Genomic DNA, 26,918 nt, shown 5'->3' with positions numbered 1-26,918 from the left:
AATTCTTTTTGGATGTTCTTTATTTTTTTTTCTTTTATTCATATGTGCATACAATGTTTGGGTCATTTCTCCCCCCTTTACCCACCCCCTCCCTTACTTACCCTGTCCCCTCCCTCTTCCCTCCTAGCCCCTGACTACCAGGCAGAAACTGAGAAAACCACAACTTTTAAAGCATTTTCTAAATGTCTAGTATCATTCTAGAACAGAAGTCAGCAAACTTTTCCTCAAAGGCCTAAGAAATAAATACTTAAGCTTCCTGGGTAATGTGGTATCTGTTGCAATTATTCAACCCTGCTGTTATAGTATAAATAAGTCATGTTCAACAGCTAAGTGAATGTGACTGTTTCAATAAAACCTTATGGACAATGAAATTTGTATTTCTTGCAATCCTTATGTGCCACAAAATACTATTATTTTAAATTTTTGAACCATTTTAAAATGTAAAACCATTTTAAGGTCTCTGGATATATAACAGATGGCAGGCCTGATCTGGGCCATAAGCTGTAGTTTGCTGACCTTCCTTTAGAAGCATAAATTAGCTCATTTTATTTGCGAAAGAATTTAGTAGAATAGTTATAATCTTTTATTTATGTATATAAATATGCACATGTGTATATGTATATCTGTATATTCCTATGTGTATATGAACAAATTGAAGCACACAAGGATTTCCTATCTTACTTTAAGACATGTGGCCAATGTGAAAACCAGTAGTCACCTGAAAGTATATCTGAGGAGTAGCCTGAATTATTGACATATAGAAATTTGTATTAATTGCCAGTGGTTTCCTACTGTACTTTTGAGGTATACTCTGAGACATCTAGTTTCAGTATAGCAGGAGGAAGTATAGTAATGAATTAGCAATGTCTTCTGTGAGTAGGGATGGTAAAATTGGTGGCTCTGTGTTCTGTATTCTTATTTCTCCATCTTTGACAGGTGAAAATAGGACTAGCATTGGACTCTGATTTTGACAATTGTAGATTGTTTGGTGTGGAAGTTCCTCTATTCCAAGCAATTTCAGCAGCACAGAGACTTTCACCAATAAGTGGATTTACATTGAGATGTCCCACAAACATGACTTACCTGATGCTCATTTTGACTTGTATCTGCCTCTGCCCTTCTCTGGTTGCCAGTGCTATTTGAGGACTGCTAATGGTACAAGATTTAAAAAAATCTATAGTTTCTGATACAATATTTCTTTGATGCATTTTTCAGTCCCAGTCCGAGTCTCTTGGTTTACCCTTGGTTTTCTTTTCATTGACATATAAAATGAAGCATATTTACGTATGGGGTACAGTGTGATGTCTCTGTACATTTGTACATTGTGTAATGAACAAATCAGGGTATTTACAATGTTTAACACTTTATACATTTCTTTGGGTTGAGGATATTCTATATCCTTTCTTCTAGGTATTTAAAAATTTTTGATACAATATTGTTAATCACAGTCACCCTACTATGCAATAGAACACTAGAACTTATTCTTCATCCCTAACTCTCTCTACTCTCTCTATCACTTCATTGACACTATTCACCCCAGCTTCTGGTAGTTATGCTTCTACTTTACATTTCTAAGAGACCAGCTTCTTTAAGTTTCACATAGGAGTGAGATCATGCATTTTTTTGTCTTTCTGTTCTTGACTTTTTTCACTTAACATAATGACCTACAGATTCATCCATGTCAGCATTTCATTCTTTTTTATGACTGACTAGCATTCCATTATATATATGATATATAACGTATATCACATTTTCTTTACCTGTTCATCTATTTATGGAAACTTAGGTTGATTGTATATCTGGCTATTGTGAAAAAGGCACAATAAACATAAGAGTGAAACTGTCTTTGACATACGGATTTCATTTCCTTCCAATATATACCCAGGAGTGAGATTCATGGCATGTCAACACATAAAGGCTGGGGTAGAGGAGAATCTGAGAATCTGTGAGGCCACTTCAAATGATTTGCCTAGAAAATCTATGTGTTCATTTGTTCTCTAATACTCCCACTCCATGCTGCGTGAAGAAATTTGGCATCACCTCCAAGACTGAAAGTAACAGACTGAGTGTGGAGAATGTGAAGTGAGAAAGAATCCTCAGCTTCTTAAATTTTTGTCAAAATTTCCAATCTTGTTATTCTAAGTCAACATAATTTTCAAATTGACTTTTATGGTTATTTAATATGCTTGTTCATCTTTGGTTTATGACATGTTAAGAGTTCTTCAGTGTGCTGAGCTTTATCTTTTATAACTTGTACAATTACATTGGATTTACTGAATAATCCAAAATTATCTAGCTTAGGTCAATAGATCTATCACCTTAATGACACATGAAAGGTCGCTTTTGCCATGTAATTAAACATGCTTATAGGTGAAACTTTGAACAGAGACCATAGATACTACAATTCAACCCACCCCCTATGTTTATGAAAAGTTACAAAGGACCACAGATTTACATGTAACGTAATGATGTTATAAAAGTTTCAATATTAACACAAACAAGCTTGCTCTGAAAGAGCACATCTGGCAAATGAAAGAAGTAGAAAAGCTTTCTGGAGTCCTTGTCTGAATAGGGTATGTCTTGAAATACATCACTTAACCGTTGCCAAAAGTAAATAAATATGCTGTGGGAAACATAGTTTTTCAGGAATTTAGCAACTGTGTTTTATTTATTGTCACTGAGTATAGATCAGTATTGGAACCACTGCTCTTAGTTGAGGAGAAGGAAAAGAAAAAAGAAGCCAGTAGTGAGCAGAATGTATATTTAGATTTATTTAACTCTAATGAATTTTGAAAATCTTATGGAAATATCCATATGGTATGTGTAAATGCAAATAAAAAAAATTCAGATGAGAAATCTATTTCTTTTCATATTTTATTATGCCAAGACATAAGATAATGTCTTGTTCTGGAATCTCATCTGTCACAATGTGCTTTATAAAATGACAGGACATGATGTGACATGCTGATGAGACCCAGCATAACACAAGGCATGGTTTGTGGTCTGTGTGCAGGCATTGATAATTAGGAAAACCTTGGAAAAGGGCAGTTTTGGAAGGATTTAATGAAGAAATATTATGATAGATAAATAAAAGGTAACAATGAGCATACTTTTATAATAAAGTCAAACATTACAGGATATTGGATGTTATCCTCCTGACCCCTAAATTTTATAATCATCTGTTTGGCATTTAACCTTCACATATGATTAAGATAGCAAACCTCATACCCACAGTATTCCCACAGAGAGTATGGTGATAGGAGGTAATTGAATTTTGTTCTGACCCTCTTTGGCCTCTGTACAGAAGCAATTTGTGAATTATTTAGGAAAAAAGAGGAAAAGGATATTTGCCTCAAGAAGGAAATGCTGGGTGTAAAGACGAATTTAGTTCAGTGGTGCTGTCTCTTAGAATACATCTGCTTTTCAGTTTGAAATGAAAATTGAAATGGAAATTTCCATTCATCCTTATACATTAACGAGATCTCTTCTTTCACTGCTATGCTTCTTACTAGACCAACAGCACATCTAAAACTTTACAAATCACACGGAGACCTTTGTTATTAAGATGGCAATCTTGTTATTAAGATCACAATAAAGAAAAGTAACCTCATTGTGAATAAATTTGGCATGACTCTTTGGGACTTCTTCGGCAGAGGCAAATTAAGGACAGTGTAGTTGTTAGTCTTTGCATTTCTGTTGAGTTGTATTCTTAAAACTTTTAAAAAGAATTACAGCTAATAGTCATAAGAATAGGAATAAAATAAGGGAAAGAATTTCTCTCTGTTGTCCCTTTCTTTGGATTTAACGTGTTTTTTCATTGTGATTATGCAACTCATTGGCTGAAAGAATATAAATTGTGAAGATTATCATTGTGTTTAAAAATAAGGCACAGATATGTCTAAACAACACCATTCTCCAAACATTGTAGATACACTTCTTTTTATGACCATCAACAGTATTGGCATGTGTGTGATAGCCAAACAGTCAGAATGAAAATGATTTAATAAAGAAATTCAAAACTAATGTAAAAAATGCAATTGCAACTGGGCTGTTATAGCCTTAGAGAGTTGAGTGGTCAGTATGAAACATTTTGCTTTATTTCTAAAGCTTTGATTGGCTTGCCAACATACATTTGTGCTGTCACTTTGAGGACCCTTCTAGTAGTACTGAAGTGACAGGCAGCTCTTGATTGATGAGTGTTTGCATCCATTTTATTATTTGTTGTATATTTCTTCCCTGACATGTTTAACTGAAAAAATTCGTACAAGAGCCTGTACAATTATATGAGTCAACCTGCACCAGAATTCTATTTCAGTGTATTGAGAGTAAATATGCACAGAAACAGAACACATTCCTTGGAGATAAGGAAGATAATGTCAGCTCCAAAATATTATTAATATATTCATATTGAAGAAGCAGATGACAAAGACTCAACCACCAGAAATACAAAAAGAGTTATAAATAAGTCAGGCTTGGCTGCGAACTTTTTGAAATTTTTTAAAACATGGAACAATTTATTTGATAGTGAATCATTTTGCTATTTCTCCATTGCAATTTTTACTTGGAAAGGGCAAAACACCTCAAGATTGAAACTTTAAATTTTAATATTTGATTGTCTAAATATTAGCAAGCAGTGTTTAGAGACTACAGTCGCTCCATAATCAAATATGCAGCATTTTCATTTTCTGAACTCAAAGTTTTCTACAATGTGAAAGCTTGTAAAACTGAGGTTGGCCCTGGAAGCAAGTTGTAGCACACTTACTGGTATCCATTTATTCTTTCTATTTGTGCTGTCTGATGGGGTAAAATACATGAAAAATATAATCACTCTTGTCGTCTCTGCTCCATAACACTGGAGTCAGTTTTTGTTATTTACTTGGGTTCCTTATGTTTTAGTTAAAGGAAACGTAGCTCGGATTGGTTTAAATGCTATGTGATAAAAGGTTGGATTTTTTTTGTTTGTTTGTTTTTGCTTCTATGATTGCTTTTGGTTTCTATAACTAGAGGATCTAGCAATAAATTGGAAATCAGGATTGCTTTAACTACTCATGGTGTCATCATTCAGCATGCTTTGCACAAGGTCATCCCCATCTTCAGACTTACTTCTGTCACCATGTAGAATATATGTAGATTTACACCTGACATTTACTCACCTTATTGTCAAGAATTAGACATAGGTTGGATTCTTTCTCACAACCCATCTGAAAATTCAATTATCCTAGTTGGGTCACATGTTCTTTTTTAAGTCAATAAAAAGTGCATGGTTGACAATGACCCAGTACTGCAAAACAAAGTTAAACTAAAGGAACTTTAAAGCTCACGAGTTAATCATTAGTAGTACATTGATTAGCTTGGTGAAGGAATTTTGTAGTATTTGAATTAATTAGCATTAAAAGCCTTCTGGAAAAATTATATTTTTAAGAAATATTTTAAATACAGAAAAGAAGTGTGATGAACTGGAAGGGGAAAATTGGAGGTGTGTATATGTTTAATAACCTCTACTACCTATGATGCACTAAAATAACTATTCTACCATATGTTCATTCTAACTCTATGCAAGTTCTTTATAAGTAGTTTCCATGTCATACCACAATGCTTTTCAGATTAAATATTATTGTACCTATTTATTCATAACCACTGTTATTATTTTACTCATTTTTTTGTTTACAGGTCATATTCATATTGAATATGCTGAGGACAGAAAAAAAAAGGAATTTTTTCAGCCTCACTACCATATCCTCAAGTACTAAAAACAGTGCCTATCTTATAATAAATGCTTAATTAACTTTTAAACATTATTGAATAAAGCATATATTTTTTTGTCTAGAAAATGACACTGTCACTTGTCTCAGGCTAATAATGGAATTGGTTGCTATACAGGAAGGAAGAGATAGAATTTTTCATGGGAAAAATAAAATAACTACAATGTACACTATTATCCTTGGGTAAAATCCTGAATTTGGAATGTGACACTGCCTTTTATTAGCTGTCTAACTTATATACAATTTTCTATACCTTCTTCCTCACTTGTAAAATTAATATATAGTGCATGTCTTATTGTTTTATTATGGGTTACTATTATTATTTAAATAAGTAACACATATAAGTCAGTTGTACTGGATACTGAAATATTCACTGAATATAAAATATTCTTATTGTTATAAATCTCTTCCAGTTTATCATCCTTATCAGTATTGTCATCATTAGATGAAAGTGACCCTTGTGCAAATATATTATGAGAAAGCTGCTTTATGATCTATTTTTAAGAGAAAGAGGGTCCTTACTAGCATCAGTGATTTTTATCATTTGAATAACTATGGTTAAGAAATATGTTGTGGCTTATTTGTCTTAAATCACTTACTTCCTATGGACTTTCTTCATCAGAGGTCTTTTAAAATTCTGTCTAATGAGAGCTTTGCCAGTAGCAACTGAAAGACCTTAAAGGATGCATTTGATATCCAAACAGAATATTCTTTATCTAACCTAGTAGACTCAGCTAACAGAATCAAGTTATTTAAGTTTTCAATTTCTGGAATAAGGTAATTTAGGAATTCTTTAGTATGTATTTTGATTCTGAAAATGAAATGTAATGTTATTCCCTCTTTGTAAGACTGATCAAAAAAGCTCCTCTTCCTTAGAAACTTATTTTCCTTACAGGTTTTCTAAATATTTTTTGATTGTTGCTAATATTCATGGTGATGACATTTTCCAACCTTTGATATCTATAAAATAACTAATGTCCATATGCACACATAGTGCTTATGAATGCTTTATAAATATACTTTATATAACATAGGTAGAGCAAATAATTTTATTTTACAGTGGAGAAAAAAATTAAATTTCAGAGCATTAAGTCATTTATTTATGATCACATATATAATAAATGACAGACCCAAGATTTCAATGCACAAGGAGGGAATCAAGGAAGTGAAAAATCTGACTTCACTCTCCTTCTTTCCTTTTGATAATCTTTCACTACAGGGGCAGGTTTGGGGATCAATTCATATACTCCATACAGGTCAGTCTAAGGGCAGAAGCATAAACAGAGAAGGATGGACAGTGGATTTTAAGATGCAAAAGCAATACTCAGTGCATGAATTCTTTCCTCATAATATGAGAAATGCTGAGATCATATATGCATCTGTAAATTGTAAGCTATTTACTGAAATGATAAAAGTGTCCATTATTATGTGTCAGTTGAAAACTTAATAAAGAGCTATTAACTCATTGAATCAGAATGCATTTTTGGTAAAATATACAGTATGAATTTTGTTCACCAAAAGAAGAAAATTTTAGTTAAAGTTTCTAGGAAAGTATAGGAGTTTAAAATTTCTAACTTATTTTTAATTGCTGACTGAACTAGACTTATAATTAATTAAAATATCATACAAAAACATAAATTACATTTGAGCTGCAAATGTCATCAGTTCTTTCTGTCTTCAAGACCCTCCCCACCTACTTCAATGATCTTTGAGCTGTGCTAAGAGAAAAGAAACAAACATGTTCCTCTAAAGCTCAGATAAATAAGGAAGTTAAATGAAATGACTCATAATTATATGCTTTGAAGAAACTGAAGACCATCAATTGTTTCATTCTCTGTTTATAAATAATGGAAATGAAGTTCTCAGAGGTGAAGTAACTAACAGATGAGACTGAGTGTCAAAGCCCTCACTTACTCTTTTCATTACTTCATCCTCACTCACCTACACCCACTGAAGAGTGCCCATTTACTTAGAGAAATTCTGCTAGTTTTACATAAATTAAAGATTGTGTACACTGACTAATTTTTGTCAGTGTTTTTATTTCCTAAACATTTACTAGGCTAAATTATAATATGTTATTGGTATATCATCCCACTGACCTTAGGACTGGTTCTGCTTATTTGACAATCTACGTAGGAGTTTATTGTGCTCCTCTCATATACTTTCTAATATTCTATCTTAAAACAAAGGTTACCATCACATAAGATAAACATGCAGATCTTACTAGAATATTAAACAACTAAGTTTTATTGGACTATTTGATTATTAAACATTCATCTACCCCCTTATGTATTTGGTTAATAAATATTTATACTACTTTATTCATTTGGGAGCATATAACAATGAGTAAGATACACTGTCTGACTTCAAACAGTTCCTAATTTAGAGGACAGGATAGAAAGGAAAACTGATAAAAAACAGAGATATATTTGATGTTAAGCAAAAATCTTGGACATCATGAAAATACTTAAATTACACCAGCCCATGTCCTAAACACCTCATATTTATTATCTCATTTAATATTTGCTCTCCTCTGAAATATAGGTGTAATTATTTTTCTCATCTTTATAGATGATATGATAGACAGTTAAATAAATTCATTAGCTTTCTCAAAATGGATATAATTATATAATGACCAAATCAGGGCTTGAAACTATGGGGGCAAACTAAGAAACCCAAGTTCCATATTACCTCCATGCAACTGAAGTTTTTTGTATAATTTTTTGTCCTTCACAATATTACATGATATGTATGGTTAATTATTTGCATTTTCCATTTTCATAAATTCTTGGTTTCCTCAGAAACAGAAATCATACTTATTTAGGATTTAACCACAGGATGTAGTATCATGATTTGGAAATATTTATTTTAGAAATGAAATAAGGAATAAATGATCATGGATCTATATAAACCCATAGTTAAAGAAAATGTATGAATAATATGAAATACAAGGAATTAGATAAACACACTGGGTGAAAATGTAAGAGTAAAATGTAGGTTTTTGTAGTAATGTAGATAGATCTCCACACTCAAAGAATAATCCTGTTCTATTGTTAAATCAAATAAGATGTCTAATTAGTTAAGAACAGATTTTTCTTTCTTTTTTCCTCCTCCAGAAAGCCATTCAATTTTTAAAATATTCAAAATTCCTAAATGAAACAATTTTAATCACCTATCTGTAAGTTGGTAGCACTATAGGAAATTGACAGCCTGGCATCAGAGTTAAACACTCTTTTAATTCTTTTTGCTCCTAATTTGTATCATTAGCGTATCTTAGTCTGTCAAAGTAATCAAAGCCATCAGTGGGGGAGAAAAGGTGACATATCTATGAGAATCATGTATTTATTAATATGATTATTTAAATCATTTATTCAGAGAGAGCTTATATGCAATGTGTAGTCACTGATCACGTACTTCATATATATTAGCATCTTCAGGGACAAAAGTCCTGTCTATAAGTAAGAAAGGTAAAGCATCAAGAACTGTTTAAAAGAGCTCAGAATACTATGGGTTCATGCACTCTGAGGTCCTACATGTGTGTCTTTTGTGTAAGGCATAAGTGGGCTAGTAAGATTATAACCTTACTTACTTCATTATCCCTAATTAGAATAATATTAGACACCATGACCACATTATCTAGACTGGAAAATAAAGTTACAGTCTGAGAATGCTGCATTTTAACCTTTGTCATGAAATGTTTGTCCTTTCCTCAGTATATAATTTTCTCAATCTACTACCTGCCCGAGGTTACTGCATGAGGTTGGATCAAAGGCCTTCTCTATAAGACAAAGTGAAGATTGCAAACACCTATTTCGTCTACCATCCTCTGTTTCTCAGGGCATGTGCAATTTTATGTCATACCACAAATCTTCTGATATTTCCCCCTTTGTTTAGTCAATGTCAGTTTCTAGAATTTTAAAAACAGTTTAAAGAAACTAACATTTGCTTTTTGGGTCTCTATTGGATTCTTTTCCTCTCTTTCTCTTGTCCACTGACACCCAACAAAAGAAAAATATACATATGCATATGAACTATATGTATGAATTGTATATATGAGAATATACAATAATGTTCAAAAATGAGAAACATACACTTATCATTTAGAATTCCCTTGGAGGAAGAACATAATTTAATAGAATGCAGTGTTTTATTTTTAGTTTTGAGAAAGTATTCATTAAGGGTAAAACAGGAAAGACGATCAAAGCACATGAAAGAGAACTGATATTCTTTGTACTTCCCTTGTTGTCTTGACTGAAATTTAGTCCTCTTCACCTCTTGCCCCTCTGGATTCACTAATCTCCAATTTTCTTCTCCCTATTGTGCTCAACTCAAAAATGTGTCTCAAAACCAAAGGATAAGATTGCCTGTGACTTTTGTATGTTTGGAATAGAGAATTACCATACCTAAGTTTTCTCAGAGACTTTAGAATTATCATTTTCCCCCTAAGGATAGGGAATCTTTCTTTTTGCTCACCCATTCCACTTTCATCGTTCATTTAGAAGCTGCCTGAGGTAGGCACTGTGAGAACACTGGGTGGCAGTCCCTCTCTCTCCCAGCCACCAACACGAGTATGGACTGTGATCATGGGAGATCCAGCAATGTAGCATTATATTCTTTCCCTGCATTTGCTTGCTGCACTGAAGCTTCTCATTGTGCTAAAGATCCAGCAGTTCAGTAGAGACAGAGCAGTGCAGAGCAGCAGAAATAACAGGTTTTCCTAAAAGCATGTGTCACAAAGTAAAACCATGAGATTTACTAGGTCAGCCAAAACCAGAAAAGCTGGAAGTGAAAAATGTCCTGTTCAACGATGCAGTCAATGGGATTAAATCATAAAACTCCCAATAGTTGTTTTTGGTACTCTCACCCGTGGTTTTCTGAGTACAGATGCATATCTTTTGATCCCGCATGCTTTCCCCCTTCACATCCACTTCTGTGTACCATTAGTACTTATATGAGTTTCCTGTAATCAACACATCTATAAATTCAGCATCTGGAGTCTTCTGCTGTACTCTGTTTCTTTCCATTTCTCTCCAAGCACCCACCCTCTAGCTTATTCAAGACATGAATTTATATTATGGAGCTCCAAAGCACACATACAGTACAGATGGCCCACTGAGACTGCACACGACTTACAAGTCAGCTCTTCTCTAAACTCCTGAGCACTGCTGGATGGAAAATAGAGTTTTTCAATTAATTTTAATGATTAAAAAATATGACAATGCAAGACACTCAGAAAACTAAATAGATGATGTGAGGCAGTATAAGTAATGTAAGCAAAAAAATTCCCATATTTCTAATATATTTAATTAAAATAGTTCAAACCATTTAAGGATGTTGAGTTCTCAAAGTAAACAAAAACGTACCTTCAGCTTGGTATTATGGAATATTGTACCTCATTGGAAAATATCTATCTCTGTCTCATTATTTTTATTGCTGATGCTATGTTACCAATAGTCTAAAACTAAAAATGTGAATATGTAAATAAATGTTTTAAAAGGCAAAAACAAGTTTACTTTGCTAAGTAAATTCACCAGAAAAATTTCTTTGTCCTCTAAAAGTATTTTTATTTATTATTAACAGCCCATAATAAATTAATTAGAGCAACATTTCTTTATGGTAATTATTACAAAGTTAAGTAAACCAACTGAATTAGTATGATAAAATGTCCAAAATCAGGGCTAACAGAAAAGTGTTTTAAAAGTATTTAATCAGTAAGATATAAGTAATAATTCTTTCTTTAAACAAATAGTTCTTGAGAATCTTCTTGTGACTTCTGGAGACTTTACAGTAAACAAAACAGATGAGGTGTTCCCCATGGGTATATACCTCACACATCGAGTGCTTGTCTAGTTCTGTATTAAATAGTGTGGTGCTTGATTCATATTCCCATCTTTACCAATTGCTGGGTCTGGTGGCAAGTGCTTGCTACAGGAAAGGCTGAGATCAGGAGGATCATAGTCCAGTTCAGTACACTCAAAATAGTTTGCAGAACCTATCTCAACAGGAAAAAAAAAAAACAAAAAAACTGGGAGAGGTGGCGAGTGCCTGACATCGCAGTGACAGCAGGAAATAATAAATAGAATCCTGGTCTAGGTCAGCCTTGCATAAAGGGAGAACCCCAGTTCCAGAATAACCAGAGTAAAAATGGTGGAGGTATGACTCAAGCAGTAGAGTGTCTGCCTAGCAATCATTAACAGTCCTGATTTCAAACCTGAATACCAACAAAAAAAGTAATAAAATTAATAATTAATTACTAATGCCTTCAACAAGGACAGTATGTATGCCTGCTTGTAAAGCATTCAAAAATTTTGAATGCATACATAGTATAAAGAAAAAAACACATCAAAGTTTATGCTGTAAAATTAATTATAATGCATATCATTATGACAGCATATTTCCAGAGGCATTAGTTTGCTTACTCCTGTGCCTGCAACTTAAGCACAATATTTATAATAATGTGCACAGAAATACTAGCATTCTATTTTTACCAGAAATTCAATATTGTAGTTTTTGTATAAAAAGTGGAAAATCTTGCCCATGTGACTCATACATTGTGCCTCTGACTTTAATGCCTTTAACAAGACAGCCTAATGGCCCATTATTGTTTTTAACAGGTCACCTTAAAATAACCTTTCAGCAAATTTTCTGACATATTTTATTTAAGCCTCCATTTATTTCATTTATATTGACCCTGTTCTCTTTAAAATAGCTGGTTTTTGAGAAACATTGGAGCAAGCATAGGATTTCTGCAAAGATTTTCAGATTCTTCCAGTAATTCCACATTGATGCTGCTTAGTTTTATTGGTAGCAATCTGCTCTTCTTCTGGAATCTGTCAGTATCAGAAAAATGCACATTAATCACTTACTATAGGAGTGTGTACTGCTCCAAATGTCCCCTATTTCATGATGACAATTGTGCACTTTTCAGGAATTATCTACATCCTCACATGTGGGAATTGGCAGGGTACTGTTAACCGTAGACACCTCCTCTATGAGATGATGTTCTCAGGTGCTCTGAGGTGGACCTTCAGAGATTGTTATGGGAACACAGAGCTTTCACCTAAGTTCTGTTCATTGTCATACTATGAGGGCCTTTTCACTTCCAAACTGAATCTCTTCAAAGCAGCAGTATGACTTTCTAAAGGCCTTTGGGGTCAAAGGACTTTTTTCAGTTTTGAATTAGGTCTAGTAGTTGAGAAAACCAGGAAGATCATGGTTCTAAACTGGGCAAAGTGGTGTAGTGGGGATTTGGCAAGAGATTTAGTTAGTTTCTCCCTCAAAGATATGAAACACCTTTTGACTATTTCACATTGTATGAAGATACGTGGTCCTAAGAAGTTACTAAGCAGAAGATATTTAGAATGATTTTCACTAACTGAATGTCTTTACATTGCTATTACTGGAGAGATTTGAATGTCTTCTCTGAGATTCTGGCTTAACTTTGTAGACTTTTAATTCCTCTTTCTCTGTAGCAGGTTTGATTTTTGGTTAAAGGGCAGCCTTTTCAGAGTACACTATGAAGACCAAAATTCAGAATCAGCAATTTGGAAGGCAACTATTAATTGTATAAAATATGTAACAATGAACTCACTCTTTAATAGCAAAAAAGCTAGGCAGAATGCCCAAGAAAAATATATATGCTATTTCTTACTTGATCCTAGAGCATTCTGTCTCTGACAATTTATAACTTTTATTATTTAAATTTTGACTCATGTCTTCCTTAAGATTACTAGATTATAGAATTATAGTATAACTCTTATCCACATGTTCATATATGTTTCAATTAAAAAGGAGAAAAAAAAAGGAGATTATTAAACATCTATTCATTTCATTCTACTTATTTTCATTTATAGCTATTTTCTTTTATTCGGCATCAGGATTTTAAAACTAGAAAGCAAAGATTTGACATAAAGTAAAAGAAATTAAAATACTAAGTACTAATTAAGGGTCAAATTAAGATGCTAAATAAAAATATCAAAAACACCAGTTTTGTAATGTGAATTCAAAAATGATAAAATATGCAAATAGATAAAACTTGAGATGTAAAGTGGAAAAAGATAGGGTAAAATTAATGAAAATTTAAAGTCTCTTTTAAAAATTTCTTTGAATACTTATTATCTAATCATTTCAGTAACAGATCAAAAGAGTAATTTAAAATATTATAAACTATAAGGATATGCAATTACAACACATAGTAGATATTCACAAATTTTGATGAATGAATTAATGCATGGAGAAAAACTGAATGAATAATTAAGTAAATACATAAATGATAGAGCAATTCAGGAAAAGTTGTTGACTGGATGTGTGAAGAATTGGATTTAGGACTTGAATGAAATAAACCTGAAAAGAAGGTACAAAAGGGAAGGTGCTGTGTTAATATTCGACATGGAGGAGTAAGGGGAGAATAAGGAATGTGTCTTCAGCAATGTAGGTTAGGCAAATAGAAGAGCCTTGTCAAAGAAGGTGAACGATATATTGAAAGTAGATTTCATGGTCAATTAATTTGCAGATTAAGAATATAAAATGTTAAAAGCTTTCTATCAGATAATTTGCTAAGACATATCAAAACCCCTTTACCTGAAAATGAAAATTTAGAAATTTATCTTAAGTAGGTAATTAGACATACATGAACATGTATGATTAAAGATGTTCCTTTCATCATTTTTCATGAAAACAGAGACAGAAAATGAAAAAAAAAAACCCCAAATAGTAATGGATAGACTGTAGGTTAAGTAAATTATGATTTTGATGTAGAAAAACTTTTCATACTATTGTTAGTAGACAAAACCCAGTTAAAGCAAAGATTTATCAAATAATCTATATTTTAAAAACATGCATTTCCAGGTTATTACAGTCTATTTCACAACAGTGCAAAGTGACATTCAATGACTTGTTTTGGCACAAATCTGCATTTCTACACTTCTATCATCTAATTATCTATGTATCTTTATCATCTATCTATCTATTATCTATTGTGTTCAGTTAAACAGCGCTCACTTATCCTGACGTAAACATTTCTCATGTTTCATGTTTGCATAATACTGTCAATTTGACTCCACTATGACTACCCATCTCATGTACCACATTTCTCTGTGAACATTCTGTTGAAGCTACCTCTGATCTTTCAGTTTGAATATATCTTCTCAAAAATTCCATGGCACTCTGGCCATTAGAGAATTCTTGTGTCTGTCAGTAACACATGGGTTTGAATCTCAATCTAAGCAAACATTTTTTTCTTACCCTAAATTAGGCATTATTTTTTCTTCTAGACCTATGATTTATCTGGTATTTCATTAATTCTACCTAATAATTTTTTAAGCATGAATAATTCTGAATTTTTTTATCCCTGTGGTGAGATGGAATTCCACATATCTATCAGTTTTTCAGTAAATATTTGCTACCTGAGAATAAAAATTCACCACAGTAGAATTGCTAAACAACTTTTAAATATCCTATTGAGGACATATAAAAAATGGGGTACTTCCCTGAATACACATTGTTTTCTCATTCCAAATGTCTTCATCTCTTTAAAATAACAGAAAAAATGTCTGTTAATACCATGAGCAACACACAGAATTAATTTTGGTAAAGTGCATGTTAACAATTTTCTTGGTCACCTATCAGACCACTAGTGAGAATCAAAAAGAGGTAGGAACAGGGTTCAGGAAAATACAACTGAAAAGACACTATTCACTGATGAAAAGTATGAAAATAGCTTACTTTTTAAGAAATGTGATTCCTCAAAAATGAATTTCACTTTTTGATCAAATCAGTGTGCTGACTTTGCTAATTGGGTGAAAACTGCCCTATTGGGTAAGATGGAGTGTGATTGGGGAGATTACTGTGAGAGACCTTTTATATATTCAGAGTAGCAGGCAGGCAAGCACAAGAACAAACAAAAAGTCCCCAAGAAGCTGGATTTTTCATCTATTAGTTACATAATAGCTAAAGACATTTAAGACCAAAGAAGCAGACAAGTGTGGCCTTGTAAGTTTATTATTCAAAATTGATAGTCAATACTAAAACACTGTCACACTCTAATCACTGCCAAGGTAAAAATAAAAACAAAACAAACAAAAATGTTGTTATTCTTTTTAGAAGAATTACTTGGCTAAAATGTGCCAAGTAACACCTTTAGAAAACAAACCAAGCTTGTTGGTATGAGTATATAAAAAACAAAAAATAAAAAAATAAGCAAAAATAGTTTTTTCAACTCACTTTCAAAGCTAAGTAAAAACTACATTGAAAATAACTGCAATTCTGGCATCCACATTTAATCGAGTGGCAGCAGTTGGATCCTCAGACAGTGGACTATAAATGAACAATGTTGCATTATTAGTAATTGTAGCATCGCACTTCAGAATACAAGCTAAAAATAACAGCAATGTGTAAATCTCATTGTCGTGAGGTCTTCACTGCTGAAACATTTATTTTGCATCATATCCTCACCCAAAAAGATGAAAAAATCAATAGAACTGTCACTGAGTCATCGACACTTTTTAACTCTGTTCCCTTTTAACAGATGCAGCACCTGCTGTTGTTTCTGGTTCTGCACTCTCGCTTGCCTCAGGAGCGATGTATTTACTAACAATTGATGAATCTGAGCAAGATCTGACTCTGTCACAGAGGCCAACATATCATGCACCCCTGAGGAGAAACTGCCAAAGAAATGTTCCTAATCACAATGGACAGATTATGAAACTGAAACACAAGCTTCTGTCTAGGACAGAAGCTGTGTAGGAGGAGAGAGAAGAATTGAGGAGTATAAGGAGAAAGAAAGTGGCACATATAATTTTTCTTTCATTTTCTTTTCTTTTGGCGTGCGTCTGGAGTTTTGATAAATGACTGATGATCAGAATGTTTTAGCCATCACTTTAAAGAACCATATCTGGCTGGAAGATGAAGAAATTTATTTTGAATACTGAAGTAAAGAGGATGCCATTATCTCATCTTTTTACTTCTTGTTTTTCCTTTTCTTTGTCTCCATTCCTCCTTACTCTTTTTCCTCTCTCCCTCCATCTCTCCCTCCTCCTTCCTTCTCTTCTTCTCTCCTCTTCTTCCCTCCTTCCTTCCTTTTTTTTTTCTTTCCTCCCTCCCTCCCTTCCTTCTACTTCTCTAAGTTATACAGTCTCTGAAACAATTTTTGGTTGTTATTTTTCAAAGTGAAAGGAATGCTTTTCTATTCTCTTTGCCTCTGTCTCTGTCTCTCTCTTTCTCTCTCTGTCTTGCTCTCTCTCTCTCTTTCTATGCCCCTGCACAATTAAAGTAACATTTTATAAACATTTCCATTGCCAATTTTAAATTCTTCTCCTGACTTTTTTCTTTTGAAATGAATTTATTTTTCAGTGTTTTCCTAAGTGAAACTTACAGGAATGTATCTACTTATCACAGTTTTTCATGTCTTAATACTTAACATTTTTAAAATATTCTCACCTATGAATAGGGAAGAAAAGAAAATGATAAATATAACAAATCTTTCTTGGAATAATTAAAACAACTTGTGTACAGTAGAAATTGTCCAGATTTAACATTTTTTGACAAGGGAAGAAAAGCTTGATTCACCCTTTTTTAACAAAACAAATTCTTGTTATAATATTATGATGTACCACTGTAATATAATAGCAAAATATAAATCTGCAATGTAAGAATTCACAAAAATTGTTTTATATATCTTGGGTCTAGATTACATGCATAAATATAAATTATAAGATGACTCGATGCATAAAATACTTAGCAAGTTATCTTGCTTAAAAAGAAATCAGTTAAGCTAGTGCTATTTTCAGGGAATCATCCAGTCTACAATATATCAAGGATGTGAAAATGACTTTATGTGTTACAAAATTGGCCTTTAACAAGGAAAAAAAATGTTAGACAATTTTAAGTGCAAAGCTATTAACTGACTGATTTCTGATCCCCGACACAGGATGTCATCCTCAACCTAGTGCCTGGCTGCTCAGCATCCTGTGGGAACCACAGGCTTTGGAAGATTCTTCTTTACAAATAACTATCAGTTCAGACAGAGGAGACACAAGGAGAGCCCCGTTAAATCTTTCACATCATTACCAGCCTCATTGTTTTGCAAATTAGTAGCATAAAGCAGAACACGTGCATGAATCCTCTTATAGGTTTCTGAATGCTAGGGATTTCAAATAAGTGAATCCTGGTGATTAGCAGTAAATGAATAAGCTTCATGGTAAATCATTACCTTTACCAGCTAAGTGGTTAGTTTAAATAAGGATTGCAGGTTATAGTTTAAATTCATCAGACTTTGTCCATCTCAAATGGTAAGCCTTTCCCCTATTCATAAGACAGTGCATCATTATGTAGAAGTCTGTCACATCTGATCACTAGTCACTTGAATAGCTTAAAACTGTGTTTTTAAAGTGTCCTATTTATAGTGGAGATATGTAGAATATCCAAAACACTGTTTGCTTTAACATATGAACCCTCTCTTGGCAAGAAATTCTTCTCAGGAGATTCTGAATTCTGAAATGATGAAGTCCCAAAGCTGATTACCACAACTATGGGATAAAAAAGTGATTTATCTGTATTTTAGCTGGCCAAGGTTTTCCCTCTTTGTAATTTGCTTTTACAAATGTAATTATTCATTTTCTTCAGTAGGTGACTAAGTTGATCATATTTCAGTCATAGGTATTTAATATTCATTTTCTTGTAATGATTTTTCAGAACTATTTTCCACAAATGTCAAAATCATGAGTTGTTTATTTGAATCTTGAGTTATTGCTCTAATAATGAGTAGCTCTAATTATAGAGTGCAGTGAACTAAGCAGCAGAGAGCTGAATCCCAAATATTACTTCTAATATCAAAACCTATGAGGAACACTAGTAACTTTGTGAAAAATGTGTTGCCTACTTTTTAATGTTTGCATACAGACTGCTGTCTTGTTTTTAAAGGGATGTATCAGGCTCTGGAATAAGAAGTTCCTTATCTTCACTTTTTGTTTCTCCTTACAAAATGAGTTCAGACTCATTTAACTGACCTCAGGGTCAGTTAAAGCAGACAACTCACCTGAATCTACTGCCCTGTAGTTGCTGAAAGAAAATCTAAGCTAGCAGCATAGAAAACAGAGTTGGCACTAACTCACACCCTCAATTATTCATGTGGGCAGCTCAATGCCACTCCACCCCCAAACACATTTGTTATGCATATCCAAGCAATATTTGTTACATGGAGCACAAAGGACAGAAACCATTTTCCCCTCCCACTCCCCATCTGCTGTGGAACATACAGGTTTTCCTCATCCTCATGTCCTTAGAGCAGCGGCTCAGACTGTGTTGTAATCACAATGTGAACCTTCCTCCTACTCCTCAGCCCACAGACCTATTTTAGGCTGCATTCTGAATATAGACTTCACCATGCTGCTGTTGGAACATAAACTGCCTGTTAACAACTGTGTGTGAGGATGACTAATCCTGGTGAACTGACTGGCTGAAGAGCTCCTCATGATTCATGATTCCAAGCCTTGGCCCACACCTATAAATTAGAATAATTTCATTATTCTTTCAGAGACAGAGAGTGCAAACTTTCCTTACCAAGGCACAGACTAGAATTTGCTAACTAGTTTTATTAATATATTTAATGTTTCACTAAACAATTACTGATTCTTCCTATAACAATTAAATGGCAATTTCAGAGTCCCATCCATGGACTCTGATCAGAAAATACTCATGAAATGAACCAAATCAGGCTATAATACATATAAGCATGTAAGTGCCACAAGGAAACTCCCTTTTTAGCTATCTTAAACAATCAAAAATGTCATTTTTTTTCTTCTTCTTCTCTTATACAAAACCAGGAGGTGGGAAAATGGTAAAGGAGGGTGAATATCATGCAAATACTGTATACGCATGTATGTAAATGAAAAAATGATATCTGTTGAAACTGTTCCAAGAATGGGGGGCTGGATGGAAATGAAGGATAATGGTGGAGGGGGTGAATTCAAATATGAAATATTTGACATATTGTAAGAACTTCTGTAAATGCCACAATGTACCCTCACCCAGCACAACAATTAAAAAAAGAAAAAGAAAAAGAAAAAAAATACAAGTGAAGGATAAAAATGATAAAAGATAAAAAGATATAGATATGACTTATGAAGAACACTGAGGAAAAACCTGATTCTGTATAAAGCTGAATTAAAATTCAGGCAGTCTCTCTCTTTCTCTCTCTCCAGGCCCCTCCCTCCTTGCCTCCTCGCAATTTACACACAGTATGACATGTAAAAGTCAGATTGGGTCTTTTAATTTCAGAACTACAAATCCAAAGGCCTAGTTTACATATTCTTAGCTGAATCTCAAGTAATTTGTAGTATATTAATTTTCCCATATTAGTATGGACTCAACATTCACTTCACTGTCATTCTCTTATTTAAAAAAGAAACACATACATTGTTAACAACCAACTCTATGGCAACTTAAGGAAAACAAGGTGATTGTTGACCTTATACATTTAACTATGTATCTTATTCTAGTATATATTTTGTGGTAATTAAAATCATAGAAAATAATATTACTTGAATTAAAATATGGGCTCATAATTTCCTATGCAAACAATGTACAATTTATGTTGTTATTAATAATTCTACCTTAAAATTTAATTAAAATTTTGTATACTTAAATAAGTGACAGCATTCTATTTTACCATTATTTACAATCCTATTTATTAAATATGAAAATTGAAGTTAATCTCTAGTTAAAGGATACAATTGCTGAAAGGGTAGTAGAGTGGGATGACTGGACGAACATCTGCCTTACAAGTCTGAGGCCCTGAGTTCAAATCCCAGTACTGCCAAAAAAAAAGAAGGAAGAAAGATATCATTGCGAGAATGAATTCCTGGAACTTCATATTGGATTCGTTGGAGAAAAATCCCTAAAATAAACTAAACCAGAGTGTTAATTCTTTTTCACATAAAAAATTATTTTGCTAGTTTAAGTATCTAGAAAAAACAAATAAATAAAAAATGAAAAAAACTTAAAAAACCAAAAATACAGTTCATTTTTCTCATTGACCAAGCTGGCAGTGAAATTTGAAGTTCTAAAGGGACAATTAGAATAATTATAGTATTTTTCCAAATTTTTTTTCTGAAAATTTAACTGTTCCTAATTAAATGGTATCTCTTTGATTAACCGTTGCAATTTCATAACTTTGTATTCTTGCATAAGCATTTATAGCAAATATTCCACTATTAAACCCCAAATCGCTGTTTTGGACCTTTGTGCATGTACTGTGCCTGAATGCTCAATGGCTGACACTCTTCTTGTGCTGCTCTGAAATCTGAAAAAATAAAATGGTCAGAAAATAATGACAATTTTCTAAAGTGAGTTTTCTTTTATATAAAGTTAGAGTGGTGATAATTTGGAGCTCGATATCATTTGTCTTCTCCTTGAAAACATGAGGAATATGGACCAATCATCAACACTTCCCAGACACTTAGAAATGCTAAGTGTCTTATCTGAATTTACATGAAAGAGACTTTTCTATACCAAAGAGTTGTACTCTAATGGAATTTATTATTTGTAAAATATAAGAATAATACTAATCTACCTTCTATATTTCCTTTTCAGCAGAGGAGTCATGGTCTGAATATAATATTTATATAGTCACTATGAAAATGAGAAAACTGTAATTTTTATAAGTAACTTGTCCAAGGCCATATTTTTACTATGTGATGGAGAAATTACTCAATATCTTAACATGATACCTTTTTAAAAAATGCATACATAGATATGCTCCTATTCCAATCATATTAATGTGACCTTTTCTTTTCCAGGTTCCTTTTACTTCTCAGTTTTCTTTGAACTCTCTGTTATTATTCTTGTCCCTAAAATGCACTCAGTGTACTGGATGTGAAAAACTTTTTCACCATTTCTTTTCTGTATTTCTCCTTTTTTCTATGGACTAAGCTTAATTGACTGATAACTATAATTAGCTCATTGGGCAGGAATTTTATTTTAAATGTGACCAAGCATCAAATTTGTAATTTCATTTTCTAAATCATTTAGTTTTTCTATTGTGGTGCTTTATTTGTTCTCAGTTATCTACTTGCATTAACATTGATGACCAATTCCATCATATTTTGATAATTTTTCTTTTGAATTAATTTACTGTGTTAAAACTATCAGTTTTTTATCTAAATTTTTATTTAGTAATATGTTGATATATTTTAATCTAGGTGGTATGAAAAATAAAATATATAATTAGCTACCTCAAATGATGAAATTATTACCTATTCTTTCTTTTCAAAAAATATCATCTCATGTATTTTCAAAATTCACCATAAAACAACTAGAGGTTCCAATATATCTTCTAATTCTAGAATGCCATATGTTGAATAAAACGTATTATTCTAAGGCTAATGTCTACTAACCATAATTTCTTGTTCTTACATTTCCATTTTATTTCTAATATCAGTGTTTATTATTTATATTCACCTAATTTTATGTCTCTTTTTCTCCATTTATAGACTCATAACAAAGAATAATTTTAAATGGGTGGATTTTTGAAACAAAACTGTAAAATGAGAAATATACATTTTCTTTGCTTTGTTAGGCACTTTGATAGACTGTTGAAATTTTTTTTAAAGTAGGATATATTCATTGTACTGGAGGGAATTAATTGTGATAATTCCAAATAGGCTCTTATTGTACATTGGTTAGATCATCCTCACCATCTCTTCCCCTGAACCCCGCCCCACCCCACTTAAAACTATTGCAAGAGGTTTTTTTGTTCTATTTTGTATAAATATATGAAGTCCATCAACCACGTTCCCTCACCTTAATCTCCTTTGGTCACCTTTCTCCCTCCTTCAAGTACCATCCCCCACACATAATGGACCTATTTTACAGTTCTGTCTTTCCTTATTTATGTTGAAGTTGATATTCAATATACTTTACTTTGGTCCATTCAACTCCTTCCATTACTCTCCCTTACCTCCTTACTTCCCACCGCCATTTTTCAATAGCTATCAATACGTATCCTTATATCCTTCACCTTCACAGTAATTATGTTTTATAATATCATTAATACTCTATCATTCTCTTTTCCTCTCTCTCCTTCCTAAGTTCCATACAGTTGTTCCACTATTTCAAACATGTTCTACATATGTGTTTGTATATGAACATGCTTGTTTTTGTGTATATGTTTATCTTTTGGATCTATCTTACACACATGAGAGAAAACATGCAGCCTTTGTGTTTCTGAGGCTGGCTTACTTCACTTAACATGATGTCCTTCGCTTGCATCCGTTTTCTTTCCAACCACGTGTCATTATTCCTAATAGCTGAGTAAAACTCCATTTTGTATATATGCCACATTTTCTTGATCTTTTCATCAGTTGTAGGGCATCTGAGTTGTTTCCACAGCTTGGCTATTGTGAATAGTGCTGTGATGAACCTAGGTGTACAACAATTCTTTTATTGTATCCTGACTTACTTTTCTTTGGATATATGCCCACGAACTGTATGGCTGGATCATATGGCAGTTCTATTTTTAGCTTTTTGAGCAATCTCCATATTGCTCTCCATAGAGGTTGTACTAATTTGCATTCCCACCAACAGTGGGTTCCTGTGTCACCATATCCTCACCAACATTTGTTGTTGCTTTTGCCCATAAATATGGTCATTCTAACTGGGGTGAGATGAACTCTTAGTGCAGTTTTGATTTTCATCTCTTTTATATCTAGGGAAGTTGAACACTTCTTCATGTATTTATTGGCCAAATGGTCAATAAAATTTCCTTTGAGAATTTCTCGTTGAATTCATGTGCTTGTTTCTTCATCGGGGTATTGATTCTTTGGGGGTTGAGTTTTTTGACTTCCCTGAATATTCTGGATATTATTCCCTTATTGGATGAATAGCTGGCAAAAGATTTTCACCCATTCTGTGGGTAGTCTCTTAAGTCTGCTTCTCTTTTGTGTTGTATAGATAAACCCAAGTTTGTATTTTCTTAGGCAAGATCAATATGACTTTTTAGTGTACTGTACCCAGTGTGGCACATTCAGGACAAACAGTTTTTAACACAGAAGTTTGTCAGGTTCCCTTTCTGATGTCAATGTGTAAGACTTACAAATGCTGATGAAATTAGCTGCAGAAGCCTAATCTTCACTCCATGATTCAAAGCTCATTGCGTATGTCCAGTGCTGTGGCATAAACTTTAAATTATTAGAATCATTGACTAAAACAATTTTGGGGATTAAAGACAATTAGGAGTTTACATGATTCAATCTTGTTATGTTACAGATGAGGAACTTGTCAGTTTCCAGAGAAGAAGGAACTAGCCAACCAAGACAAATATATTTGTGACCTGAAACTTAAAACAGTTTTAAAGCTGATGCTTCCTGGATGGAACATTCACTGAATATTTAGCGTGTGCAATGTGTTGAAGTACTCAGTTTAATCAGGACAATTACTCTTGGTTTAATATTGGTAAAAAAGACCAATTTTCAACAAAACAATAACAAAAAGAACATCTCTAAGGCTGCTTATGGTTTTCAATACAGAGTACATGAATGTTTATACACTTTTGTAACTTTGTTGCCTACAAAATTGAAATATACCAGAGGTGGTGGAAGGGGGAGGTTAAAAAGCCATGCCACTATTAAGATGAATCAGTGCAAACTGAAGATCTAAAAAAGTAACTTAAATGTTCAATCAAATACTTTCCCCAAAGGACAGAAATATCTATCATGTTAAAAATTAGAAAGAAAAAAGTGACATGACATGTTGAATCAGGAAGAAAAAGAAATTTGGAAAGAACTTAACTCTTTCCATGTCACTCTGGCCTTTTAATCCTAATATAGCATTGAGGATACATCTGCTGGTGTGTTAAGAAATGAAGGCAGACCCACATGCTGCTCATGAGTACCAATGAGGCAATACTGACTGACGGCCTTTCAAAATATTTTTCAGGTAATTATTCTTCTTCAACATGACCTCTTTTACCCTATCACTACTATGACTTTCAAACATCTTGCTCTACATAGGGTGTTGATGTGAAGTGATTGTTAGCCAATGCATCATTTAAGTTCCAAATCCTTTTGGAAAAAATCAGAATGGACTACTGGTAAATATTCCATTTAACTTTGAAAAACAAGCCAGTCACATTATTATGACTGCAACTTGTAGGTTTGATTTTTTTTAAGTAAAATGAAGTTTTATTGTCTTTCTGGTATAAGGTTAAGCCACAATCCATCAAATAGCTATGATTTCAAATAGAATTGTTTCACTTTGTCTTATTTGCTTTGTTTTACATTTTTTAAATGTCAGGCATTCACTTACACACATCATTTAATTTTACTTCCAATACTAACTATACATCAATATTTTATCGCCTTCAGTTTATAGATTATGAGACTTATGCCCATAGAATGACTGATTTATTGAATATTACAGACGTAGCATAAAGAAGTAATGAAATTTGATCTCTAGAGACCACACTATTTCTTTAGCAGAGTGCAGATTAAGTGCAAGATTTTATTTCTGTGGGCAAAGCCAACATGATTTTTCAGTATTATGAAGACTAATTTCCTATACTTTCTAATTGTCACAAATATTTCATAAATATTTATACAGAATGAAAATGTAGTCAATAATTTCAATTTTATTCTTAGATAAGTTTTTCAAAAAAAGTATTTAATCTTTACATTTCCTAAAACAATATGTTAGAAATAAATATGTTAGTAATAAATTGTATTCTTAATTCTCTGACCCACTGTGGTTACAGGCTCTGTTATGAACTTCTAGTCTTACAGAAGCAGAAATGTAATCAATATAGGTTACTGGTCATTTTCCTAAAAGACTGAAAGGGTAGTTCAGAGTTGGGAAACACAATTAAACTTCTACTACAAAGCTTTCTTCACTGTGATATACAATATGTGTTGTTATGAAAACAAAACCGATAACATGAACGATTTACATGCATTAGAAATCTAGTACTTTTCAGCTTTTGACTGTTCAGTGATTTCTCTTTTTCACAATACTGTGATTTTTTCATGGACATAATTCAATTTGAGAATGTTTTGCTTGTATATTATATTTCCTAGTATACGAATATCAAAATCACTCTTACCTTTCAATATCTACCTTAATGTTTTCATTTTTTCAGCTGATAACGTTTATACAACAATACATACATCTGGAGCATGAGCCAGGTTCTAAAATCTCAGTGCAAAACAGACTGGGAATTCTTGTCCTCGAGGAACTTGTGTGCAGTGTTGGATACAAACAAATAAATGTTCAAGGATAACATAGAATAAGTGATATTAATGGAAATACAAGGATGCTATGATGGGAACTTGAAGGACCAATAAATCTGGAATTGGCACGTGCAGAATGTTTCTTGATGGAAGCAATAGTAAAGGTGAGGTCTTAGAAATGGCATAACACAACCAAACAATGAGAAAATGAGAACAAATATACTAAGCAGAGAGAATAGAAGAAGACCAATAACCTGATATGTGATAAACGACAAGGAGCAATAGAGGAAATGGAATCAAATATTGGGAGAATAGTATTGGTCACCAGTGTAGAAGAGAAGGAACAAAAATGAACAATTAAACTTACTATAATTTTGAACTTGTTTAGTTTTTGGTGAATGGCACGATTAATAGGAATATTATATTTACACATATATATATTTATATATATTTGCAATAAGCTATTCATTAATTTAAGAAGCACATTTGTGGGGTGAGGGGATGTAATTTCAGAGTATAGCAATCGTTTAGCATGTACCAAGTCTGGGGTTTGATTGGCAGTACTGCCAAATACAAACAACAGACAGACACACACACAGGCCAAACCCCACACCTGCTCATATTTTGTATTTTTAAAATCAAATGCATAGCAGAAGAAAAAGCGTGTTATAACTTTAATTGCCAGTGTTTTCTTCCTTATAATGTGCAAAATTTTCAGTACACTTTACACAGTTCCTAAATGAAGTAAATATGATAAACAATGGATTTCTTATTTAATGTTAGCCTAAATCATAGCTTACTTCCAACTACTAGATATCATTTTCTTCATCTTACTGAATATCAAATTCTCTTTACCCTGAAAACGATTCTAAATTAAGGTGGTGTAACACATTCTCTGTCATGATTAGAATCTGAAAGAGGTGTGTTCCTATCTATCTGC

General features: G+C 32.9%; 1 long non-coding RNA gene across 3 annotated transcripts in view; it reads left to right on the top strand.

The window, feature by feature from the left end:
• LOC141424719 (uncharacterized) overlaps positions 1 to 26,918 on the top strand; it is a 250,345-nt gene that overhangs the window by 44,589 nt on the left and 178,838 nt on the right. For all 3 annotated transcript variants that reach the window (XR_012449570.1, XR_012449569.1, XR_012449571.1), the window contains 2 exons: positions 24,584 to 24,692; positions 25,888 to 26,142. This is a non-coding gene — a long non-coding RNA (uncharacterized lncRNA). The remainder of the gene's footprint in view (positions 1 to 24,583; positions 24,693 to 25,887; positions 26,143 to 26,918) is intronic.

This window comes from Castor canadensis, chromosome 1 (genome assembly GCF_047511655.1).
Source record: "Castor canadensis chromosome 1, mCasCan1.hap1v2, whole genome shotgun sequence".
Lineage (NCBI taxonomy): Eukaryota > Metazoa > Chordata > Mammalia > Rodentia > Castoridae > Castor > Castor canadensis.
The sequence above is the reverse complement of the archived record's forward strand: the minus strand, read 5'-3'. Positions and strand labels throughout refer to the sequence as shown.